Here is an 8,395-nt window from a genome sequence, read left to right as displayed (position 1 = left end):
AGTCTAATCATGAGAAGAATCATTAGAAAAATCCCAATTGAGGAAATCATGTAAAATACCTGAGAACTACTCTTCAAAACTGAAAAGGTCATCAAAAACAAGGCAAGTGTAAGAAACTGTCACAGCTAAGAGCTAAGGAGACATGATGACTAAGTATAATGTGATATCCTAGGAGGGGTTCCAGGCCAGAAAAAAAGGTCCTTACATAAAACTTAGGAAATCAGAATGCAGTATGAACCTTAGTTAATAATAATGTATCAGTGTTTGTTCATTTATTGTGATAAATGTACCATAGTAATGTAAGATAATAGTGGAATCTGAATCTTTAAATATTTCTTTAAATGTAAAACTATTGTAAAACATTTATTTAAAAATATAAATGAAATATAAGTAAGAAAATAATAGAGTAAATTAATTTGGATCAAAATTTCCTTTAATGAAGAATAATAAATTAATAAAGCCCGAGCCAGATTGATGAGGGATTAAATTGAGGACACAAATTACCACTATCAGGAATGTCATTATAGATTCCACACACTTTAAAAAAGGTAATAGATGAATATTATGAACATCTTTATATCAATATATTCAACAACTTAGATAAAAATATAAAATGATAAAAACTCTCACAAAGAGAACTAGATTACCAGGTAAGCTATATACCTATAAAATAAGTTGAATTTTTGGTTAAAATCCCGTAGAGAAACCACACTCAGATATTTTAATGTTGCATTTTATTAAATATTCAAGAAAGAAATAATACCAATTATGCATAAACTTTACAGAAAACAGAAAAGGGAACATGCCACAGTCCATTCTATGAGGCCAGCATTACCCTGGTTGCAAAACTAAAGACAGTAGAAGAAGAAGGTGACTGCACAATAATATCCTACATAAACTGGGATTGAATAACAAAATATTAGCAAATAAAATCAAGCAAAATAAAAGGATAATAGATTATAAACAAGTTGTTTCCAAAACTGCAAGGTTGGTTCAATATTTTAAAAAATAATCAATGTAATTAGCCATATAAACTGACTAAAAGCATAAATAAATAAATAAATAAATAAATAAATAAATAAATAAAAGACAATCTTAATAGATACAGAAAAATCATTTGACCAAATGAGATATTCTTGCCTTTTCACTGGAGTGGCTAAAATCAAAATGGCCAATAATAACATGTTCTGTCAAGAGTGTAGTGAAAATTGATTTATCATATATTGCTGGTGGGAATGCAAACTGGCCCAGCCACTTTGGAAAGCAACTTGGCACTTTTTTGTAAGATGAAACACACCATATGACCACTGTAGGGCCCAGCAATTTCAAAAGAAGCGAAAACACAAGTCCATGCAAAGACCTCCTTGCTAATATTCATAGCAACTCTAACTATAATTGTGAAATGAACTCAAATGTGCACATGCTTGTGAATGAATTAAGAAATTGTGGCCTACTCATAAAGTGAAATATTACTCTGTAACCAAAAGGAATAAAGAAATTATTGACACATGCAACAACATGATGACTCCCAATAGCTTAGCACTGGTGAATGAACAATAAATATGCATATACTGTGACTCTTTATGTGACGTTCTGGTAAAGGAAGAATTGTGGAGACAGACAACAAATGAGTGCTTGTAGATATTTTGGGGCAGCAAGAGGTATTGGGTGCAAGGAGGCAGGAGGAAAGTTTTGGGGCTATGAACCTATTTATATATTGTTAATGTTGGTGCTGACAAATTCTTAAAACTGTGCTCTTAAAGATGATGATTTTTATTTAGGCCTATAACAGCTCAGTAAACCTGACTTGTAATAAAAATTTCAGTCTATAATCCTACAGACTGCATCCAAAACACCTGGGGATCTAGGGGTGTCAGTAATTCAGACTTCTGGATCCCAAACAAGCCTACTGATTAAGAATCTGAGTGTGGTTCCTGAGAAGCCACACCTTTTAAAATTACCCCTCCAAGCCCTTGCTTTGACTAAGTACAGGTATTTGTTTCATTGTTAAAAGCTTGGTATTGCCAGCTGAACTTGTTAAAAAAAATCAATTCATCATGTCTCCCTGTGACCAGATAGTAGTTACACTTTTGCTAGTAAGTACAGAACATTATTATACAATACAGTTCTTGCATCTGCTTTCTGGGGACAGATCCATTGATTCTGATGCGGCAAGTGATAACCATAGACTTTTTTTTTTTTTTTTTTTTTTGTATCTCATTGGCATAAACAATGGACTGGATTTGAACCTAACTATTTTTAGGGATGCAGAAAACTTCTCACTCTGTCTAGAGCTTCATAAAGATCCACTTAGAAGCATCACGGAGAAGTAAATATAGCAGTTTATTCTGTTTAGGGGTCTCAGATGAATTCAGCACATAACACCTGTGCTCAGCAGCATGCTGGTGACTTATCTGTCTGCAGGTGCAAAGCAGAGTGATAGCTTTGATGTTAAGTTTATTTATGTTACATACAGACTATGTCTAAGCTTTACTCTCTATCTGGATAATTCCCTTTTCACAGTCTTTATATCTTTTTTATACTAAAACTTCAGAATTGTGTTTCAGATTATAGTGGATAAGGAGTTATTTTTGTGGATTTTAATATCTGCATTATGGTCGATGAGGCTGAGGCACTATACATGAAAATACCCTGTCTAAGGGCATTGACTGGTATGGTGCATGGGAAATACGGATGAAAGGAGGCCCTGCTTTCATATTAATGCACATCCTAGTGGTAGAATGGGAAGCATAGTCTACAGGCAACTATCATTCTATTGTGTAACCTCAAAACCTTTTGTACAAATAGAAAATACCAGATGCCAAGGTTATAATGGGACATTCTATAATGACCATGATTTCATTAGAAAAATGGAACTGGTAGTTCTTTTCCTTTAGCATAGATCAACATCACAACTTCCATGAGAATGACAACATTAAGTGCTTATGATTTTCAATTATAGGATGATCTCATTTATGTGTGGAACCTAAAAGAGTTGAATTCATAAAAGCAGAGGTAGAATGGTGGTTTCTGGAAGCTGGGACATCAGGGAATGAAGAGATGGTTGGTTAAAGGGTACAAAGTTTCAGTTACGCAGAATGAATAAGTTCTTGGATCTAATGTACAGCATGATGACAATAGTTAATTTAAACTCTACTATACACTTGAAATTTTCTAAGAAAGTAGACCTGAAGTGTTCTCATTACAAAAACTAAAACTAATAACTGTGCAAGGTGATGAACATGTTAATCGGCTAGTTCGTGGTGACCATTTCACAATGTACACCTTTATCAAAACATTGCATCGTTCACATTAAGTTGCATTTTTATTTGCCAGTTGTATCTCTAAGCTAGAAAAATAAAATTATAGTTATAAATGTTTACATGCCATGAGATATTGTCTAATATAAATTGGAAATATCATTTGAAATAGTGTCGAGCCAAACATTACAAAATTTTAGCAATCATAGTAATACCCAAACAGATTTGAGACATCTTTATAACATGTTTTACTATAACTTTAACCTGATTTATTGTTATATCCATAATGTATTTTGCAAACCTTATATAAGGTAATGGGTAAAGAGCTGCAAGACAACAAATATGTCAAGTTAATCTCAGGTAATTTTCCAGTGGACAGCAATTGCGTTTTGACCAAAACAGATGGGCATCCTATTACATTCTAGCAAATGTCAGCCTTACTTGACAAGAGCGACATTCGGCTTGATAAGAAGCCCACATTTCTTCTTGTTCCTAGTCTTCGCTGTCTTTCACTTTCGTGCCTTGGGCTTCACAGAAGGTGTAGAATTTAAGCCCATGTGCCTATGCTCTCTGTTCCACAACTCATGATTGCTGACAGTTGTGTGGACACCTGACTTAAAATAGCATCTTCTTAATCACTTGCAGATAGATAAATAGCAGAGGCACAGACATGAATCTTCCAATACAATGTCATGCTTGAAGAAATAGCATTTAGAGTTGCCCTTAGCAACCAAGCTACTTTATTTTCCTCCTTCCAGGTACAAGCTATTTATCTGGTAAAGAAGAAGTTTCCTATTTTTCAGGTGCCTTCCCCCTTTGAGTTCACATACTTTTTCTTACAGACCTTGTGATCACTCACTATTCCCCTAAGGTTCACCTAGCATCAGCCTCTGTCAATAGAAAGACTATAATACATTATTGTAAGTTTAATAATATTTCTAACTTTTTTATTATTTTTGCCACTGTTATATTCTTACCAGAAATATTCTATGGTATTTATCGAATAAGTTTTTAACATGTGTTTATAAGGGTGGATGGCTACCTAACAAATCTAATAACTGACAAAGAAAAACAAAACCTGAGCTTTGCAAGTAAATGTGAAAATAAAGTTTTGTTTGTTTCAAAAGTAAATGACTCTGTTGATTCCAGGTTAAGTATATATTTGTTTTATTATACTGATCACTACACCAGTTTTTGCCTTGCTAACTATCTTCCAAAATATTTGTAACAATAATAATGCATTATGCAAGTAGATATGTACAAAGTAGCTTTAATATGGAATTATGAGAACCTATCACCAAACTGCATTTTGTTAGGCACAAGACTTCTAAGAAATGTTATCAGAGATGAATAACACCTGACATCTAATGTCAGGACAGACTTCTCATATCATCTTCTTTGGATTTACATTTACAATATCCCAGCTTCATTACTGAAAGATCCTATGCCCCTTTTCCTCTTGGGGGATAGATAATTATACAATAATAATATGTTGTTCAAGTGTTAAAAGTGTTATTAATAAGGAGCGCCTGGTGACTCAGTTGGTTAAGCGTTGGACTTGGCTCAGGTCATGATCTCACAGTTCATGAGTTGAAGCCCCACATCAGTCCACTGGGCTCTGTGCTGACAGCTTGGACAGAGACTGGAGCCTGCGTCAGATTCTGTTTCCCTCTCTCTCTGCCTCTCGCCCCCCTCAAAAATAAATACACATTAAAAAAAATTAAAATGTATTATTCATAAAAATTTCAATTATCTGTGCTTTAATGTAGTCATGCTGAACATTCTCTGAAGTTGGAGTCATTCATCATTATTGAGCTTTCAGTCTGCAAACCTTCATTCTTCTTACCTTTCCAAAATGCAACATCCAAAATAATCTTCCTAAATTTATAGCAGGATAATTTTATTTCCATTTTTTTTATTCAACAATATGTGCTAGCAGCAAGGACGACAATGGACATAAAACAGTGAATAGCAACCAGTATCTCCATTGTCTCAAAATGTGTTATTCATGAACCAAACATTTAGACATCTAATCCAATCACTGACATACTTAAAAACAAAACTAACAAGGGCACCTCTCTAAAATGCCTTTTTCAAGGTCTATAATGTAAGATTGCCATGTAAGTGAAATTATCCTAAAAGAGGTTTCATTGCTTCTAATATCTCATGTAAAAATACCCACTATCAAAGATTTAAATCATGTTAGAGGATAAAATTATCTCCTGGGTCAAATTTTTCTTAATAGCTTATGCATATGCTGCTTGCTGCAAAGATTTTAGAGATGTTATGAGAGTATAGGAATGTGTGAAATATCCTAGGTCTTAAAATTATCAATAGGTACAGTACTGCATCTAAGTACATAGTAATTCACATAGAATGATTTAGTCAGTGGCGAGAGTGAACATTCTTAACCAAAAAAGCTTCACATTTTTACCTAAAAGACCGAAGCCTTATGTATTCACAATTGTTTTAGATTCACTTGGGAACTGAGTGTGTATGGCAACCCTGTAAGATTTCTTTTGAAGAAGAGAAAAGGAGGGTTAATAATTTTGTGGGTTCAGAATTAAAAATAGGATATATAGTCAATGAAAATAAAAATTTAGTACACAATTGCAATACTTATTTGTATGTAACTTACAATATATAAAATATTCTCAAAGGTATGATTTTTATTATGAAAACACAATAAGCTCTTTTTTTGAGATTCTAAATTTATACATAAGGATGCCATGTCACTGATAGATTAAATACTTTTTTCCTGATTTACAGAACTAGAAAGTAGAATGACCATGTTAAACTCCAGTTATTCTAATTTCAAAACCAAAGGATTAATTTTTATTTTATTTTTCTATTTAAAATGATTTTGGTAATATGATTCTCTGAGTGGAAGAACCCGAGGCAACTTTATTGGAACAGAATTTACATTAAAAACTTCCCCAACTAGAGTTATTCTGAATTCATTCATTTGCACGTTGAGATTTTATGTACACTTTTATCTCAACAGAGGATTCAGTAGCTTAAAAAATTTTTAAAGCACATTATGTATATATAAAGTGTAAAAATCTTTGCATATATTACTGAAATGTTTACATGTCTATCTTCTGGTGTTATAACCAAATACTGGCTAAGGTTATCTTAAAACAATTTGTTCTCTAATATTCCTTTAATAATATGAGCACAATTAGACTTGAACAAAGGAATATCTAGACTTGGCATAGTAATATAGTACTGTTCACTGGTTTCATTACTCAGAGTAAAAACAATTCAAATCTGTAGGCTTGGTTGTTCAATAGTAAGCAGACAATACTTAGTTGTCATTGTTGTCTTTAATTATTGTCTTTCTTATTACTTTCTCAAAAATAACAACAACATGATGTCAGCTAAAATAACTTACCTTGTTGTTGGTCCTAAAAACATGAAGAAATGTTTTTGTAACCTTCTATTTGAAATGGAAATACGACTATACATTTGTGATTAATTTTCCTTTTAAAACATCTTACCTGTGTCTATCTAGGGAAAAAAAAAACAGTAAATGAACCATTCTCATCCGTCATTACCCAAATTATGGTTTCTAAATCTCATTTCCAAAAAACAAACAAACAAACAAACAAACAAACAAACAAACAAACAACTAGTGCTCTAGTGCTCTTTGTATAGTGGTTAAAATCAGGTGGTTAAATGTAGGGCAGGGAATATATAAGATGATGCTGTGACACCTTTAGGGCCACCAGGACAAGAGAGATATAAAACCTCAAGGTTTAGGATGCATAAAGGATGCATAGGATGCACACGCCAATTGGAAGAAGCTCCTACTTTCCTAAGATGGTATAATTTAACCAAAAAGAACAATAATTATTAATTATAACACTTCACATATGTATAAATGCAAGAGAAAATAAAAATGGTTTAAAAACAACTAACCCATCCATCAATATTTGAGATTATTTGCAGCACAAACTAGATAGTCTAAATTTTTTTTAATACCCAAAAGAGGGCTTTCTTCCCAGAGGAGGCAAAGGTACAACTGTTTTCAGGCATCCTGAATCCAGGTTCATCCAGACACCAGCCACATCCACTATGAGGCCTAAATTTGATCCCAATGAGATCAAAGCCATACAGCTGAGGTGCGTCAGTGGGAAGGTTGGTGCCATGTTTCCCCTGGCCCTGGAGATAGGCCCCTGGGTCTGTCTCCAAAAAAGATTGGTGATGACATTGCCAAGGCAACCAGTGATTGGAAAAGATGAGGATTACAGTGAAGCTGACCATTCAGAACAGACAGGCCCAGATTGAAGTGGTATCTTCTGCTTCTATTCTGATTATCAAAGCCCTCAAGGAAATGCCAAGAGACAGAAAGAAGCAGAAAAACATTAAGCACAGTGGAAATATCACTTTGGATGATATTGTCAGCATTATCTGACAGGTGTGGTACCCATATTTAACTAGAGAAGTCTCTGGAACCATTAAAGAGATCCTGGGGACTGCCCTATCTTTGGGCTGCAGTGTTGATGGCTGACACCCTCATGGTACCATAAATGACATCAGTAGTTGTCATTGTTGCCTTTAATTATTGCCTTTCTTATTAATTTCTCAAGAATGGCAACAATGAGATGCTAACAAAAATAACTTGTACTTGGTCAGTGGAATGCTCAGCTGGTTCAAAACTACAAAGGGAAATGTTTCAGTAAGGATAATTTGACAACCAAAATATAAATGAACAAACAAACAGCCCCCCCAAATAAATACATTTTCTAAATTAAAGGGAAAAGTCAAGTATTTGTCCTGACATTCTTACGTTAACTATATTTGAAATAATCATATAGGTGATGATCATTCATGTAGAAATTTGGGATTAAAAATTAACTATTTTGGAGCACCTGGGTAGTTCAGTCAGTTGAGCATCCAACTCTTGATTTTGGCTCAGGCCATGATCTCAGGGTTCATGGGATCAAGTCCCATGTCTGGCTCTGTGCTGACAGCTTGGATCCTGCTTGGGATTCTCTCTCTCCCTTTTTCTGCTCCTCCCCTGCTCGCTCTCGCTCTCTCTCTCTCTCTCTTTCACTCTTTCTCTCTCTCTCAAAATAAAATAAACATTAAAAGGAAGAAATTAATCATTTTGTAATTCCTAAGGAAATAAT

The 8,395-nt window shown here is 33.9% G+C and overlaps 1 pseudogene; it reads left to right on the top strand.

The window, feature by feature from the left end:
- The first annotated feature begins 7,261 nt into the window (after window positions 1–7,261).
- On the top strand, window positions 7,262–7,824 carry LOC122229417 (annotated as a pseudogene).
- Window positions 7,825–8,395: the final 571 nt, after the last annotated feature.

The sequence above is a fragment of the Panthera leo genome, chromosome A1, assembly GCF_018350215.1.
Source record: "Panthera leo isolate Ple1 chromosome A1, P.leo_Ple1_pat1.1, whole genome shotgun sequence".
Classification (NCBI taxonomy): Eukaryota; Metazoa; Chordata; class Mammalia; order Carnivora; family Felidae; genus Panthera; species Panthera leo.
This window is presented reverse-complemented; position numbering and strand designations above follow the sequence as displayed.